We start from the raw sequence: 18115 nt of genomic DNA on the forward strand, positions 1-18115 counted from the left end.
CTTAATCATCTCATTAGGGTTCAGGATGTCCGGTAGGGAGGATTAAGGGGGAACTTAGATTCGTTTCACAGGTAACCAGCTATCACCCAACTCGGTTGGCTTTTCACCTCTACTGACAAGTCATCCCACTCTTTTGCAACAGAGACGGGTTCGCTCTCTTTAACTGCTTGAAAGTAGCTCGCTTGGGTTTCGGGGGGGCAAACTTTAGTTCACTTTGCTTGGTTGTTCTCGCTAAACCATGATGCAAAAGGTACAAGGGTTAATCTTTGCTGTCTGTCGCTTTGATTGTTTCACTGCTATTTCATCTTTCCCTTACGGTACTGGGGTCTCTATCGCGTCTAAGTGTCTTTTCTATCGCCTATACTAACACTGTAAAATGCTTTAGTTTAATTAGTTTAGTAAATTCTTTAGTTTTGGTGTAATATTTGTGTGGTTGAGCTAGAGGGGGGGCTTCAAGACGATCCGGTCTAGTAGATATCTTTCAGGTGTAAGCTGAACTGGAGGGGAGGTGTAAGCTGGACTGACTGCACTGCATCCCCAGTGGTGCCAGTGCACTCTCTGGACTCACTGCACTGCATTCCCACTGGTGCCAGTGTACTCTCTGGACTCACTGCACTGCATCCCCAGTGGTGCCAGTGCACTCACTGGACTCACTGGACACATCCCCAGTGGTGCCAGTGCACTCTCTGGACTCACTGCAGTGCATCCCCAGTGGTGCCAGTGCACTCTCTGGACTCACTGCACTGCATCCCCACTGGTGCGTGTACTCTCTAGACTCACTGCAGTGCATCCCCAGTGGTGCCAGTGCACTCTCTGGACTCACTGCACTGCATCCCCAGTGGTGTCAGTGCACTCTCTGGACTCACTGAAGTGCATCCCCTGTTGTGCCAGTGCACTCTCTGGACTCAATGCACTGCATCCCCAGTGGTGCCAGTGCAATCTCTGGACTCACTGAAGTGCATCCCCAGTGGTGCCAGTGCACTCTCTGGACTCACTGTACTGCATCACCAGTGGTGCCAGTGCACTCTCTGGACTCACTGCAGTGCATTCCCAGTGGTGCCAGTGCACTCTTTGGACTCACTGCACTGCAGCCCCATTGGTGCCAGTGCACTCTCTGGACTCACTGCACTGCATCACAGCTGGTGCCAGTGCACTCTCTGGATTCACTGCACTGCATCCCAAGTGCTGCCAGTGCACTCTCTGGACTCACTGCACTGCATCCCCAGTGGTGCCAGTGCACTCTCTGCACTCACTTCTCTGCATTCCCAGTGGTGCCAGTGAAGTCTCTGGACTCACTGCACTGCATCCACAGTGGTGCCAGTGCAATCTCTGGACTCACTGCAGTGCATCACCAGTGGTGCCAGTGCACTCTCTGGACTCACTGCACTGCATCCCCAGTGGTGCCAGTGCACTCTCTGGACTCACTGCAGTGCATCCCCAGTGGTGCCAGTGCACTCTCTGGACTCACTGCAGTGCATCCCCAGTGGTGCCAGTGCACTCTCTGGACTCACTGCAATGCATCCCCAGTGGTGCCAGTGCACTCTCTGGACTCACTGCACTGCATCCCCAGTGGTGCCAGTGCACTCACTGGATTCACTGCACTGTATCCCCAGTGGTGCCAGTGCACTCTCTGGACTCACTGCACTGCATCCCCAGTGGTGCAAGTGCACTCTCTCGAGTCACTGCACTACATCCCCAGTGGTGCCAGTGCACTCACTGGACTCACTGTACTGCATCATCTGTGGTGCCAGTGCACTCTCTGGACTCACTGCAATGCATCCCCAGTGGTGCCAGTGCACTCTCTGGACTCACTGCAATGCATCCCCAGTGGTGCCAGTGCACTCTCTGGACTCACTGCAATGCATCCCCAGTGGTGCCAGTGCACTCTCTGGACTCACTGCACTGTATCCCCAGTGGTGCCAGTGCCCTCTCTGGACTCACTGCAGTGCATCCCCAGTGGTGCCAGTGCACTCTCTGGACTCACTGCACTGCATCCCCAGTGGTGCCAGTGCACTCTGTGGACTCACTGCACTGCATCCCCAGTGGTGACAGTGCACTCTCTGGACTCACTGCAGTGCATCCCCACTGGTGACAGTGCACTCTCTGGACTCACTGCAGTGCATCCCCAGTGGTGCCAGTGCACTCTCTGGACTCACTGCACTGCATCCCCAGTGGTGCCAGTGCACTCTCTGGAGTAACTGCAGTGCATCCCCACTGGTGCCAAAGCACTCTCTGGACTCCCGGCACCGCATCCCCAGTGGTGCCAGTGCACTCTCTGGACTCACTGCACTGCATCCCCAGTGGTGCCAGTGCACTCTCTGGAGTCACTGAAGTGCATCCCCAGTGGTGCCAGTGCACTCTCTGGACTCACTGCAGTGCATCCCCAGTGGTGCCAGTGCACTCTCTGGACACACTGAAGTGCATCCCCAGTGGTGCCAGTGCACTCTCTGGACTCACTGAAGTGCATACTCAGTGGTGCCAGTGCACTCTCTGGACTCACTGCAGTGCATCCCCAGTGGTGCCAGTACACTCACTGGACTCACTGCACTGCATCCCCAGTGGTGCCAGTGCACTCTCTGGACTCACTGCACTGCATCACCAGTGGTGCCTCTGCACTCTCTGGACTCACTGCACTGCTTCCCCAGTGGTGCCAGTGCACTCACTGGACTCACTGCAGTGCATCCCCACTGGTGCCAGTGCACTCTCTGGCCTCACTGCAGTGCATCCCCAGTGGTGCCAGTGCACTCTCTGGACTCACTGCACTGCATCCCCAGTGGTGCCTGTGCGCTCTCTGGAGTCACAGCACTGCATCCCCAGTGGTGCCAGTGCAATCTCTGGACTCACTGCACTGCATCCCCAGTGGTGCCAGTGCACTCTCTGGACTCACTGAAGTGCATTCTCAGTGGTGCCAGTGCACTCTCTGGACTCACTGCACTGCATCCCCAGTGGTGCCAGTGCACTCTCTGGACTCACTGAACTGCATCCCCAGTGGTGCCAGTGCACTCTCTGGACTCACTGCACTGCATCCCCAGTGGTGCCAGTGCACTCTCTGGACTCACTGCACTGCATCCCTAGTGGTGCCACTGCACTCTCTGGACTCACTGCACTGCTTCCCCAGTGGTGCCAGTGCACTCTCTGGACTCACTGCACTGCATCCCCAGTGGTGCCAGTGCACTCTCTGGACTCACTGCAGTGCATCCCCACTGGTGCCAGTGCACTCTCTGGACTCACTGCACTGCATCCCCAAAGGTGCTAGTGCACTCTCTGGACTCACTGCACTGCTTCCCCAGTGGTTCCAGCGCACTCTCTGGACTCACTGCACTGCATCCCCAGTGGTGCTAGTGCACTCTGTGGACGCACTGCAGTGCATCCCCAGTGGTGCCAGTGCACTCTCTGGACTCACTGTACTGCACCCCCAGTGGTGCCAGTGCACTCTCTGGACTGACTGCACTGCATCCCCAGTGGTGCCAGTGCACTCTCTGGACTCACTGCACTGCATCCCCACTGGTGCCAGTGTACTCTCTGGACTCACTGCACTGCATCCCCAGTGGTGCCAGTGCACTCTCTGGACTCACTGGACACATCCCCAGTGGTGCCAGTGCACTCTCTGGACTCACTGCAGTGCATCCCCAGTGGTGCCAGTGCACTCTCTGGACTCACTGCACTGCATCCCCACTGGTGCCAGTGTACTCTCTGGACTCACTGCAGTGCATCCCCAGTGGTGCCAGTGCACTCTCTGGACTCACTGCACTTCATCCCCAGTGGTGTCAGTGCACTCTCTGGACTCACTGAAGTGCATCCCCAGTTGTGCCAGTGCACTCTCTGGACTCAATGCACTGCATCCCCAGGGGTGCCAGTGCACTCTCTGCACTCACTGCAGTGCATCCCCAGTGGTGCCAGTGCAATCTCTGGACTCACTGAAGTGCATTCTCAGTGGTTCCAGTGCACTCTCTGGACTCACTGCAGTGCATCCCCAGTGGTGCCAGTGCACTCTCTGGACTCACTGTACTGCATCACCAGTGGTGCCAGTGCACTCTCTGGACTCACTGCAGTGCATTCCCAGTGGTGCCAGTGCACTCTTTGGAGTCACTGCACTGCAGCCCCATTGGTGCCAGTGCACTCTCTGGACTCACTGCACTGCATCCCCAGTGGTGCCAGTGCACTCTCTGGACTCACAAAAGTGCATCCCCAGTTGTGCCAGTGCACTCTCTGGACTCAATGCACTGCATCCCCAGTGGTGCCAGTGCACTCTCTGGACTCACTGCACTGCATCCCCAGTTGTGCCAGTGCACTCTCTGGACTCACTGCACTGCATCACAGGTAGTGCCAGTGCACTCTCTGGACTCACTGCACTACATCCCCAGTGGTGCCAGTGCACTCACTGGACTCACTGTACTGCATCATCTGTGGTGCCAGTGCACTCTCTGGACTCACTGCAATGCATCCCCAGTAGTGCCAAAGCACTCTCTGGACTCACTGCACTGCATCCCCAGTGGTGCCAGTGCACTCTCTGGACTCACTGCACTGTATCCCCAGTGGTGCCAGTGCACTCTCTGGACTCACTGCACTGCATCCCCAGTGGTGCCAGTGCACTCTGTGGACTCACTGCACTGCATCCCCAGTGGTGCCAGTGCACTCTCTGGACTCACTGCAGTGCATCCCCAGTGGTGACAGTGCACTCTCTGGACTCACTGCACTGCATCCCCAGTGGTGCCAGTGCACTCTCTGGACTCACTGCACTGTATCCCCAGTGGTGCCAGTGCACTCTCTGGACTCACTGCACTGCATCCCCAGTGGTGCCAGTGCACTCTGTGGACTCACTGCACTGCATCCCCAGTGGTGTCAGTGCACTCTCTGGACTCACTGAAGTGCATCCCCTGTTGTGCCAGTGCACTCTCTGGACTCAATGCACTGCATCCCCAGTGGTGCCAGTGCAATCTCTGGACTCACTGAAGTGCATCCCCAGTGGTGCCAGTGCACTCTCTGGACTCACTGTACTGCATCACCAGTGGTGCCAGTGCACTCTCTGGACTCACTGCAGTGCATTCCCAGTGGTGCCAGTGCACTCTTTGGACTCACTGCACTGCAGCCCCATTGGTGCCAGTGCACTCTCTGGACTCACTGCACTGCATCACAGCTGGTGCCAGTGCACTCTCTGGATTCACTGCACTGCATCCCAAGTGCTGCCAGTGCACTCTCTGGACTCACTGCACTGCATCCCCAGTGGTGCCAGTGCACTCTCTGCACTCACTTCTCTGCATTCCCAGTGGTGCCAGTGAAGTCTCTGGACTCACTGCACTGCATCCACAGTGGTGCCAGTGCAATCTCTGGACTCACTGCAGTGCATCACCAGTGGTGCCAGTGCACTCTCTGGACTCACTGCACTGCATCCCCAGTGGTGCCAGTGCACTCTCTGGACTCACTGCACTGCATCCCCAGTGGTGCCAGTGCACTCTCTGGACTCACTGCAGTGCATCCCCAGTGGTGCCAGTGCACTCTCTGGACTCACTGCAATGCATCCCCAGTGGTGCCAGTGCACTCTCTGGACTCACTGCACTGCATCCCCAGTGGTGCCAGTGCACTCACTGGATTCACTGCACTGTATCCCCAGTGGTGCCAGTGCACTCTCTGGACTCACTGCACTGCATCCCCAGTGGTGCAAGTGCACTCTCTCGAGTCACTGCACTACATCCCCAGTGGTGCCAGTGCACTCACTGGACTCACTGTACTGCATCATCTGTGGTGCCAGTGCACTCTCTGGACTCACTGCAATGCATCCCCAGTGGTGCCAGTGCACTCTCTGGACTCACTGCAATGCATCCCCAGTGGTGCCAGTGCACTCTCTAGACTCACTGCACTGTATCCCCAGTGGTGCCAGTGCACTCACTGGATTCACTGCAGTGCATCCCCAGTGGTGCCAGTGCACTCTCTGGACTCACTGCACTGCATCCCCAGTGGTGCCAGTGCACTCTGTGGACTCACTGCACTGCATCCCCAGTGGTGACAGTGCACTCTCTGGACTCACTGCAGTGCATCCCCAGTGGTGACAGTGCACTCTCTGGACTCACTGCAGTGCATCCCCAGTGGTGCCTGTGCACTCTCTGGCCTCACTGCACTGCATCCCCAGTGGTGCCAATGCACTCTCTGGAGTAACTGCAGTGCATCCCCACTGGTGCCAAACCACTCTCTGGACTCCCGGCACCGCATCCCCAGTGGTGCCAGTGCACTCTCTGCACTCACTGCACTGCATCCCCAGTGGTGCCAGTGCACTCTCTGGAGTCACTGAAGTGCATCCCCAGTGGTGCCAGTGCACTCTCTGGACTCACTGCAGTGCATCCCCAGTGGTGCCAGTGCACTCTCTGGACACACTGAAGTGCATCCCCAGTGGTGCCAGTGCACTCTCTGGACTCACTGAAGTGCATTCTCAGTGGTGCCAGTGCACTCTCTGGACTCACTGCAGTGCATCCCCAGTGGTGCCAGTACACTCACTGGACTCACTGCACTGCATCCCCAGTGGTGCCAGTGCACTCTCTGGACTCACTGCACTGCATCACCAGTGGTGCCTCTGCACTCTCTGGACTCACTGCACTGCTTCCCCAGTGGTGCCAGTGCACTCACTGGACTCACTGCAGTGCATCCCCACTGGTGCCAGTGCACTCTCTGGCCTCACTGCAGTGCATCCCCAGTGGTGCCAGTGCACTCTCTGGACTCACTGCACTGCATCCCCAGTGGTGCCTGTGCGCTCTCTGGAGTCACAGCACTGCATCCCCAGTGGTGCCAGTGCAATCTCTGGACTCACTGCACTGCATCCCCAGTGGTGCCAGTGCACTCTCTGGACTCACTGAAGTGCATTCTCAGTGGTGCCAGTGCACTCTCTGGACTCACTGCACTGCATCCCCAGTGGTGCCAGTGCACTCTCTGGACTCACTGAACTGCATCCCCAGTGGTGCCAGTGCACTCTGTGGACTCACTGCACTGCATCCCCAGTGGTGCCAGTGCACTCTCTGGACTCACTGCACTGCATCCCTAGTGGTGCCACTGCACTCTCTGGACTCACTGCACTGCTTCCCCAGTGGTGCCAGTGCACTCTCTGGACTACTGCACTGCATCCCCAGTGGTGCTAGTGCACTCTCTGGAGTCACAGCACTGCATCCCCAGTGGTGCCAGTGCAATCTCTGGACTCACTGCACTGCATCCCCAGTGGTGCCAGTGCACTCTCTGGACTCACTGCACTGCATCCCTAGTGGTGCCACTGCACTCTCTGGACTCACTGCACTGCATCCCGAGTGGTGCCAGTGCACTCTCTGGACTCACTGAACTGCATCCCCAGTGGTGCCAGTGCACTCTCTGGACTCACTGCACTGCATCCCCAGTGGTGCCAGTGCACTCTCTGGACTCACTGCACTGCATCCCTAGTGGTGCCACTGCACTCTCTGGACTCACTGCACTGCTTCCCCAGTGGTTCCAGCGCACTCTCTGGACTCACTGCACTGCATCCCCAGTGGTGCTAGTGCACTCTCTGGAGTCACAGCACTGCATCCCCAGTGGTGCCAGTGCAATCTCTGGACTCACTGCACTGCATCCCCAGTGGTGCCAGTGCACTCTCTGGACTCACTGCACTGCATCCCTAGTGGTGCCACTGCACTCTCTGGACTCACTGCACTGCTTCCCCAGTGGTGCCAGTGCACTCTCTGGACTCACTGCACTGCATCCCCAGTGGTGCCAGTGCACTCTCTGGACTCACTGCAGTGCATCCCCACTGGTGCCAGTGCACTCTCTGGACTCACTGCACTGCATCCCCAGTGGTGCTAGTGCACTCTCTGGACTCACTGCAGTGCATCCCCAGTGGTGCCAGTGCACTCTCTGGACTCACTGCACTGCATCCCCAGTGGTGCCAGTGCTCTCTCTGGAGTCACAGCACTGCATCCCCAGTGGTGCCAGTGCAATCTCTGGACTCACTGCACTGCATCCCCAGTGGTGCCAGTGCACTCTCTGGACTCACTGCAATGCATCCCCAGTGGTGCCAAAGCACTCTCTGGACTCACTGCACTGCATCCCCAGTGGTGCCAGTGCACTCTCTGGACTCACTGCACTGTATCCCCAGTGGTGCCAGTGCACTCTCTGGACTCACTGCACTGCATCCCCAGTGGTGACAGTGCACTCTCTGGACTCACTGCAGTGCATCCCCAGTGGTGACAGTGCACTCTCTGGACTCACTGCAGTGCATCCCCAGTGGTGCCAGTGCACTCTCTGCACTGACTGCACTGCATCCCCACTGGTGCCAGTGCAGTCTCTGGAGTAACTGCAGTGCATCCCCACTGGTGCCAAAGCACTCTCTGGACTCCCGGCACCGCATCCCCAGTGGTGCCAGTGCACTCTCTGGACTCACTGCACTGCATCCCCAGTGCTGCCAGTGCACTCTCTGGAGTCACAGCACTGCATCCCCAGTGGTGCCAGTGCACTCTCTGGACTCACTGAAGTGCATCCCCAGTGGTGCCAGTGCACGCTCTGGACTCACTGAAGTGCATTCTCAGTGGTGCCAGTGCACTCTCTGGACTCACTGAAGTGCATTCTCAGTGGTGCCAGTGCACTCTCTGGACTCACTGAAGTGCATTCTCAGTGGTGCCAGTACACTCACTGGACTCACTGCACGGCATCCCCAGTGGTGCCAGTGCACTCTCTGGAGTCACTAAACTGCATCACCAGTGGTGCCTCTGCACTCTCTGGACTCACTGCACTGCTTCCCCAGTGGTGCCAGTGCACTCACTGGACTCACTGCAGTGCATCCCCACTGGTGCCAGTCCACTCTCTGGACTCACTGCACTGCATCCCCAGTGGTGCCTGTGCGCTCTCTGGAGTCACAGCACTGCATCCCCAGTGGTGCCAGTGCAATCTCTGGACTCACTGCACTGCATCCCCAGTGGTGCCAGTGCACTCTCTGGACTCACTGAAGTGCATTCTCACTGGTGCCAGTGCACTCTCTGGACTCACTGCACTGCATCCCCAGTGGTGCCAGTGCACTCTCTGGACTCACTGAACTGCATCCCCAGTGGTGCCAGTGCACTCTCTGGACTCACTGCACTGCATCCCCAATGCTGCCAGTGCACTCTCTGGACTCACTGCACTGCATCCCTACTGGTGCCACTGCACTCTCCGGACACACTGCACTGCTTCCCCAGTGGTGCCAGTGCACTCTCTGGACTCACTGCACTGCATCCCCAGTGGTGCCAGTGCACTCACTGGACTCACTGCAGTGCATCCCCACTGGTGCCAGTGCACTCTCTTGACTCAGTGCAGTGCATCCCCAGTGGTGCCAGTGCACTCTCTGGACTCACTGCACTGCATCCCCAGTGGTTCCAGCGCACTCTCTGGACTCACTGCACTGCATCCCCAGTGGTGCTAGTGCACCCTCTGGACTCACTGCAGTGCATCCCCAGTGGTGCCAGTGCACTCTCTGGACTCACTGAAGTGTATTCTCAGTGGTGCCAGTGCACTCTCTGGACTCACTTCAGTGCATCCCCAGTGGTGCCAGTACACTCTCTGGACTCAATGCAGTGCATCCCCAGTGGTGCCAGTGCACTCTCTGTACTCACTGCAGTGCATCCCCAGTGGAGCCAGTGCACTCTCTGGACTCACTGCAGTGCATCCGCAGTGGTGCCATTGCACTCTCTGGACTCACTGCACTGTATCTCCAGTGGTGCCAGTGCACTCTCTGGACTCACTGCACTGCATCCCCAGTGCTGCCAGTGCACTCTCTGGAGTCACTGCACTGCATCCCCTGTGGTGCAAGAGCACTCTCTGGACTCACAGCAGTGCATCACCAGTGGTGCCAGTGCACTCTCTGGACTCACTGCACTGCATCCCCAGTGGTGCCAGTGCACTCTCTGGACTCACTGCACTGCATCCCCAGTGGTACTAGTGCACTGTGTGGACTCACTGTACTGCATCCCCAGTGGTGCCAGTGCAATCTCTGGACTCACTGCAGTGCATCCCCAGTGGTGCCAGTGCACTCTCAGGACTCACTGCACTGCATCCCCAGTGGTGCCAGTGCACTCTCTGGACTCACTGCACTGCATCCCCAGTAGTGACAGTGCACTCTCTGGACTCACTGCAGTGCATCCCCAGTGGTGCCAGTGCACTCTCTGGACTCACTGCACTGCATCCCCAGTAGTGCCAGTGCACTCTCTGGACTCACTGCACTGCATCCCCAGTGGTGCCAGTGCACTCACTGGATTCACTGCATTGCATCCCCAGTGGTGCCAGTGCACTCTCTGGACTCACTGCACTGCATCCCCAGTAGTGCCAGTGCACTCTCTGGACTCACTGCACTGCATCCCCAGTGGTGCCAGTGCACTCACTGGATTCACTGCATTGCATCCCCAGTGGTGCCAGTGCACTCTGTGGACTCACTGTACTGCATCCCCAGTGGTGACAGTGCACTCTCTGGACTCACTGCAGTGCATCCCCACTGGTGCCAGTGCACTCTCTGGACTCACTGCAGTGCATCCCCAGTGGTGCCAGTGCAGTCTCTGGAGTAACTGCAGTGCAACCCCACTGGTGCCAAAGCACTCTCTGGACTCACTGCAGTGCATCCCCAGTGGTGCCACTGCACTCTCTGGCCTCACTGCAGTGCATCCCCAGTGGTGCCAGTGCACTCTCTGGACTCATTGAAGTGCATTCTCAGTGGTTCCAGTGCACTCTCTGGACTCACTGCAGTGCATCCCCAGTGGTGCCAGTACACTCACTGGACTCACTGCACTGCATCCCCAGTGGTGCCAGTGCACTCTCTGGACTCACTAAACTGCATCCCCAGTGGTGCCACTGCACTCTCTGGACTCACTGCACTGCTTCCCCAGTGGTGCCAGTGCACTCACTGGACTCACTGCAGTGCATCCCCACTGGTGCCAGTGCACTCTCTGGGCTTACTGCAGTGCATCCCCAGTGGTGCCAGTGCACTCTCTGGACTCACTGCACTGCATCCCCAGTGGTGCCAGTGCGCTCTCTGGAGTCACAGCACTGCATCCCCAGTGGTGCCAGTGCAATCTCTGGACTCACTGCACTGCATCCCCAGTGGTGCCAGTGCACTCTCTGGACTCACTGCACTGCATCCCCGGTGGTGCCAGTGCAGTCTCTGGAGTAACTGCACTGCATCCCCACTGGTGCCAAAGCACTCTCTGGACTCCCAGCACCGCATCCCCAGTGCTGCCAGTGCACTCTCTGGACTCACTGCAGTGCATCCCCAGTGGTGCCAGTGCACTCTCTGGACTCACTGCACTGCATCCCCAGTGGTGCCAGTGCACTCTCTGGACTCACTGCAGTGCATCCCCAGTGGTGCCAGTGCACTCTCTGGACTCACTGAAGTGCATTCTCAGTGGTGCCAGTGCACTCTCTGGACTCACTGCACTGCATCCCCAGTGGTGCCAGTGCACTCTCTGGACTCACTAAACTGCATCACCAGTGGTGCCACTGCACTCTCTGGACTCACTGCACTGCTTCCCCAGTGGTGCCAGTGCACTCACTGGACTCACTGCAGTGCATCCCCACTGGTGCCAGTGCACTCTCTGGGCTCACTGCAGTGCATCCCCAGTGGTGCCAGTGCACTCTCTGGACTCACTGCACTGCATCCCCAGTGGTGCCTGTGCGCTCTCTGGAGTCACAGCACTGCATTCTCAGTGGTGCCAGTGCACTCTCTGGACTCACTGCACTGCATCCCCAGTGGTGCCAGTGCACTCTCTGGACTCACTGAACTGCATCCCCAGTGGTGCCAGTGCACTCTCTGGACTCACTGCACTGCATCACCAGTGGTGCCAGTGCACTCTCTGGACTCACTGCAGTGCATCCCCAGTGGTGTCACTGCACTCTCTGGACTCACTGCACTGCTTCCCCAGTGGTGCCAGTGCACTCCCTGGACTCACTGCACTGCATCCCCAGTGGTGCCAGTGCACTCACTGGACTCACTGCAGTGCATCCCCAGTGGTGCCAGTGCACTCTCTGGAGTCACTGCACGGCATCCCCAGTGGTGCCAGTGCACTCTCTGGACTCACTGCACTGCATCCCCAGTGGTTCCAGCGCACTCTCTGGACTCACTGCACTGCATCCCCACTGGTGCCAAAGCACTCTCTGGACTCCCGGCACCGCATCCCCAGTGGTGCCAGTGCACTCTCTGGACTCACTGCACTGCATCCCCAGTGGTGCCAGTGCACTCTCTGGAGTCACAGCACTGCATCCCCAGTGCTGCCAGTGCACTCTCTGGACTCACTGAAGTGCATCCCCAGTGGTGCCGGTGCACTCTCTGGACTCACTGAAGTGCATTCTCAGTGGTGCCAGTGCACTCTCTGGACTCACTGAAGTGCATTCTCAGTGGTGCCAGTACACTCACTGGACTCACTGCACGGCATCCCCAGTGGTGCCAGTGCACTCTCTGGAGTCACTAAACTGCATCACCAGTGGTGCCTCTGCACTCTCTGGACTCACTGCACTGCTTCCCCAGTGGTGCCAGTGCACTCACTGGACTCACTGCAGTGCATCCCCACTGGTGCCAGTCCACTCTCTGGGCTCACTGCAGTGCATCCCCAGTGGTGCCAGTGCACTCTCTGGACTCACTGCACTGCATCCCCAGTGGTGCCTGTGCGCTCTCTGGAGTCACAGCACTGCATCCCCAGTGGTGCCAGTGCAATCTCTGGACTCACTGCACTGCATCCCCAGTGGTGCCAGTGCACTCTCTGGACTCACTGAAGGGCATTCTCAGTGGTGCCATTGCACTCTCTGGACTCACTGCAGTGCATCACCAGTGCTGCCAGTGCACTCTCTGGACTCACTGCAGTGCATCCCCAGTGGTGCCAGTGCACTCTCTGGGCTCACTGCACTGCATCCCCAGTGGTGCCAGTGCACTCTCTGGACTCACTGCACTGCATCCCCAGTGGTGCCAGAGCACTCTCCGGACTCACTGCACTGCATCCCCAGTGCTGCCTGTGCACTCTCTGGACTCACTGCACTGCATCCCCAGTGCTGCCACTGCACTCTCTGGACTCACTGCACTGCATCCCCAGTGGTGCCAGTGCACTCCCTGCTCTCACTGCACTGCATCCCCAGTGGTGCCAGTGCACTCTCTGGACTCACTGCAGTGCATTCCCTCTGGTACCAGTGCACTCTCTGGACTCACTGCACTGCATCCCCAGTGGTGCCAGTGCACTCTCTGGACTCACTGCAGTGCATCCCCAGTGGTGCCAGTGCACTCTCTGGACTCACTGCAGTGCATCCCCAGTGGTGCCAGTGCACTCTCTGGACTCACTGCACTGCATCCCCAGTGGTGCCAGTGCGATCTCTGGACTCACTGCACTGCATTCCCAGTGGTGCCAGTGCACACTCTGGACTCACTGCACTGCATCCCCAGTGGTGCCAGTGCACTCTCTGGACTCACTGCAGTGCATCCCCAGTGTTGCCAGTGCACTCTCTGGACTCACTGCACTGCATCCCCAGTGGTGCTAGTGCACTCTGTGGACTCACTGCACTGCATCCCCAGTGGTGCCAGAGCACTCTCTGGACTCACTGCACTGCATCCCCAGTGGAGCCAGTGCACTCTCTGGACTCACTGCAGTGCATCCCCAGTGGTGCCAGTGCACTCTGTGGACTCATTGAAGTGCATTCTCAGTGGAGCCCGTGCACTCTCTGGACTCACTGAAGTGCATCCCCAGCGGTGCCAGTGCACTCTCTGGACTCACTGCACTGCATCCCCAGTGGTGCCAGTGCACTCTGTGGACTCACTGCTGTGCATCCCCATTGGTGCCAGTGCACTCTCTGGACTCACTGCACCGCATCCCCAGTGGTGCCAGTGCACTCTCTGGACTGACTGCACTGCATCCCCAGTGGTGCAAGTGCACTCTCTGGACTCACTGCAGTGCATCCCAAGTGGTGCCAATGCACTCTCTGGACTCACTGCAGTGCATCCCCAGTGGTGCCAGTACACTCACTGGACTCACTGCACTGCATCCCCAGTGGTGCCAGTGCAGTCTCTGCACTCACTGCACTGCATCCCCAGTGGTGCCAGTGAACTCTCTGGACTCACTGCAGTGCATCCCCAGTGGTGCCAGTGCACTCTCTGGACTCACTGCACTGCATCCCCAGTGGTGCAAGTGCACTCTCTGGACTCACTGCAGTGCATCCCAAGTGGTGCCAGTGCACTCTCTGGACTCACTGCACTGCATCCCCAGTGGTGCCAATGCACTCTCTGGACTCACTGCTGTGCATCCCCAGTGGTGCCAGTGCACTCTCTGGACTCACTGCAGTGCATCCCTAGTGGTGCCAGTGCACTCTCTGGACTCACTGCACTGCATCCCCAGTGCTGCCAGTGCTCTCTCTGGACTCACTGCACTGCATCCACAGTGGTGCCAGTGCACTCTCTGGACTCACTGCAGTGCAGTCTCAGTGGTGCCAGTGCACTCTCTGGACTCACTGCGCTGCATCCCCAGTGGTGCCAGTGCACTCTCTGGACTCACTGCTGTGCATCCCCACTGGTGCCTTTGCACTCCCTGGACTCACTGCACTGCTCCAGCCGCGGCAGCCGCTCCAGCCGCGGTATCCCTCCATCCGTGGCAGCCGCTCCACTCGGTAGCTGCTGGAGCGGCTGACTCGGCTGGAGCGGCTGCCGCGGCTGGAGCGGCTGCCGCCCTGGTAGCGGCTGCCGCGGCTGGAGCGGCTGGAGCGGATGCCGCGGCTGGAGCGGCTGGAGCGGCTGCCGCGGCTGGAGCAGTGCAGTGAGTCCAGAGAGTGCACTGGCACCTTGGGGATGCAGTGCAGTGAGTAAAGAGAGTGCACTGGCACCATTGGGGATGCAGTGCAGTGAGTCCAGAGAGTGCACTGGCACCACTGGGGATGCAGTGCAGTGAGTCCAGAGAGTGCACTGGCACCACTGGGGATGCAATGCAGTGAGTCCAGAGAGTGCACTGGCACCACTGGGCATGCAGTGCTGTGAGTCCAGAGAGTGCCCCGGCAACACTGGGAATGCACTGCAGTTAGTCCAGAGAGTGCACTGGCACCACTGGGGATGCAGTGCCGTGAGTCCAGAGAATGCACTGGCACCACTGGGGATACGGTGCCGGGAGTCCAGAGAGTGCACTGACACCACTGGGGATGCGGTGCCTGGAGTCCAGAGAGTGCTTTGGCACCACTGGGGATGCAGTGCAGTGAGTCCACAGACTGCACTGACACCAGTGGGAATGCGGTGCAGTGAGTCCAGAGAGTGCACTGGCACCACTGGGGATGCACTGCAGTGAGTCCAGAGTTCACTAGCACCACTGGGGATGCAGAGCAGTGAGTCCAGAGAGTCCACTGGCACCACTGGGGATGCAGTGCAGTGAGTGCAGAGAGTGCCGCTCCAGCCTCGGCATCCGCTCCAGCCGAGTCAACCCCGCGGTAGCCCCTCCAGCCGCGGCAGACACTCCAGCCGCGGCAGCCGCTCCAGCCGCTGAACCGCGGCAGCCGCTCCAGCCCCTCCAGCCGCGCCAGCCTCTCCATACGCGGCAGCCGCTCCAGCCGCGGCAGCCGTTCCAGCTGCACCAGCCGCGGCAGCCGCTCCAGCCGCTTACGAGTGGAGCGGCTGCCACGGCTGGAGGGCTACCGCGGCTGGAGCGGCTGCCGCGGCTGTAGCAGTGCAGTGAGTCCAGGGAGTGCACTGGCACCAGTGGGGATGCACTGCTGTGAGTCCAGAGAGTGCACTGACACCACTGGGGATGCACTGCAGTGAGTCCAGAGAGTGCACTGGCACCACTGGGGATGCACTTCAGTGAGTCCAGAGAGTGCACTGGCACCACTGGGAATGCAGTGCAGTGAGTCCAGAGAGTGCACTGGCACCACTGGGGATGCACTGCAGTGAGTCCAGAGAGCGCACTGGCAGCACTGGGGATGCCCTGCAGTGAGTCCAGAGAGTGCACTTGCACCACGGGTGATGCACTGCAGTGAGTCCAGAGAGCGCACTGGCACCACTGGGGATGCACTGCAGTGAGTCCAGAGAGCGCACTGGCACCACTGGGGATGCAGTGCAGTGAGTCCAGAGAGTGCACTGGCACCAATGGGGATGCAGTGCAGTGAGTCCAGAGAGTGCACTGGCACCACTGTGGATGCAGTGCAGTGAGCCCAGAGAGTGCACTAGCGCCACTGGGGATGCACTGCAGTGAGTGCAGAGAGTGCACTGGCACCACTGGTGATGCAGTGCAGTGAGTCCAGAGAGTGGCGCTCCAGCCTCGGTTTCCGCTCCAGCCGCGTCAACCGCTCCAGCCGCGGTAGCCGCTCCAGCCGCTCCAGCCGCGGTAACCGCTCCAAACGCGGCAGGAGCTCCAGCCGCGGCAGCCGCTCCAGCCGCTCCAGCCGCGGCATCCGCTCCAGCCGCTACCGAGTGGAGCGGCTGCCACGGCTGGAGCGGTTGCCGCGGTTGGAGCGCCTGCCGCGTTTGGAGCGGCTGCCGCGGCTTCCGCGGCTGGTGCGGCTGCCGCGGTTGGAGAGTCTGCCGCGTATGCCGCGGACGGAGCGGCTGCCGCGGCTGGAGCGGCCACCGCGGCTGCCGCGGCTGCCGAGGCTGGAGGGCTACCGCGGCTGGAGCGACTGCCGCGGCTGGAGTAGTGCAGTGAGTCCAGAGAGTGCACTGGCACCACTGGGGATGCAGTGCAGTGAGTGCAGAGAGTGCACTGTCACCTTTGGGGATGCACTGCAGTGTCTTCAGAGAGTGCCCTGGCACCAAGAGGGATGCAGTGCAGTGAGTCCAGTGAGTGTACTGGCACCACTGGGGATGCAGCGCAGTGAGTCCAGAGAGTGCACTGGCACCACTGAGAATGCACTTCAGTGTGTCCAGAGAGTGTACTGGCACCAAAGGTGATGCAATGCAGTGAGTCCAGAGAGTGCACTGGCACCACTGTGGATGCAGTGCAGTGAGTCCAGAGAGAGCACTGGCACCAATAGGGATGCACTGCAGTGAGTCCAGAGAGTGCACTGGCACCACTCGGGATGCAGTGCAGTGAGTCCAGAGAGTGCACTGGCACCACTCGGGATGCAGTGCAGTGAGTCCAGAGTGCATTAGCACCACTGGGGATGCATTGACGCGAGTCTAGAGAGTGCACTGGCACCACTGGGGATGCACTGCAGTCACTCCAGAGAGTGCACTGGCACCACTGGGGATGCGGTGCAGTGAGTCCAGAGAGTGCACTGGCACCACTGGGGATGCAGTGCAGTGAGTCCAGAGAGTGCACTGGAACCACTGGGGATGCGGTGGCGGGAGTCCAGAGAGTGCTTTGGCACCACTGGGGTGCAGTACAGTGAGTCCAGAGAGTGCACTGGCACCACTGGGGATGCAGCGCAGTGACTCTAGAAAGTGCACTGGCACCACTGGGGATGCACTGCAGTGAGTCCAGAGAGTGCACTGGCACCACTCAGGGTGCAGTGCGGTGTGTCCAGAGAGTGCACTGGCACCACTGGGGATGCAGTACAGTGAGTCCAGAGAGTGCACTGGCACCACTGGCGATGCAGTGCAGTGAGTCCAGAGAGTGCACTGTCACCACTGGGGATGCACTGCAGTGAGTCCAGAGTGCAGTAGCACCACTGGGGATGCACTGCAGTGAGTCCAGAGAGTGCACTGGCACCACCGGGAATGCACTGCAGTGAGTCCAGAGAGTGCACTGCCACCACTGGGGATGCACTTCAGTGAGTCCAGAGAGTGCACTGGCACCACAGGGGATGCACTGCAGTCACTCCAGAGAGTGCACTGGCACCACTGCGGATGCGGTGCAGTGAGTCCAGAGAGTGCACTGGCACCACAGGGGATGCAGTGCAGTGAGTCCAGAGAGTGCACTGGCAGCACTGGGGAATGCAGTGCAGTGAGTCCAGAGAGTGCACTGGCACCACAGGTGATGCACTCCAGTGAGTCCAGAGAGTGCACTTGCACCACGGGGGATGCAGTGCAGTGACGCCAGAGAGTGCAGTGGCAGCATTGGGGTGCAGTGCAGTGAGTCCAGAGAGTGCACTGGCACCACTGGGGATGCACTGCAGTGAGTCCAGAGAGTGCACTGGCACCACTGGGGATGGACTGCAGTGAGTCCTGAGAGTACACTGGCTCCACCGGGGATGCAGT

At 59.3% G+C, this 18115-nt stretch overlaps 1 long non-coding RNA gene across 1 annotated transcript in view; it reads right to left on the minus strand.

The window, feature by feature from the left end:
* LOC308200503 overlaps positions 1 to 18115 on the minus strand; it is an 88328-nt gene that overhangs the window by 6218 nt on the left and 63995 nt on the right. The window lies entirely within an intron of this gene.

Source organism: Anser brachyrhynchus (assembly GCF_964034855.1).
Source record: "Anser brachyrhynchus genome assembly, chromosome: 10".
NCBI classification, from domain to species: domain Eukaryota; kingdom Metazoa; phylum Chordata; class Aves; order Anseriformes; family Anatidae; genus Anser; species Anser brachyrhynchus.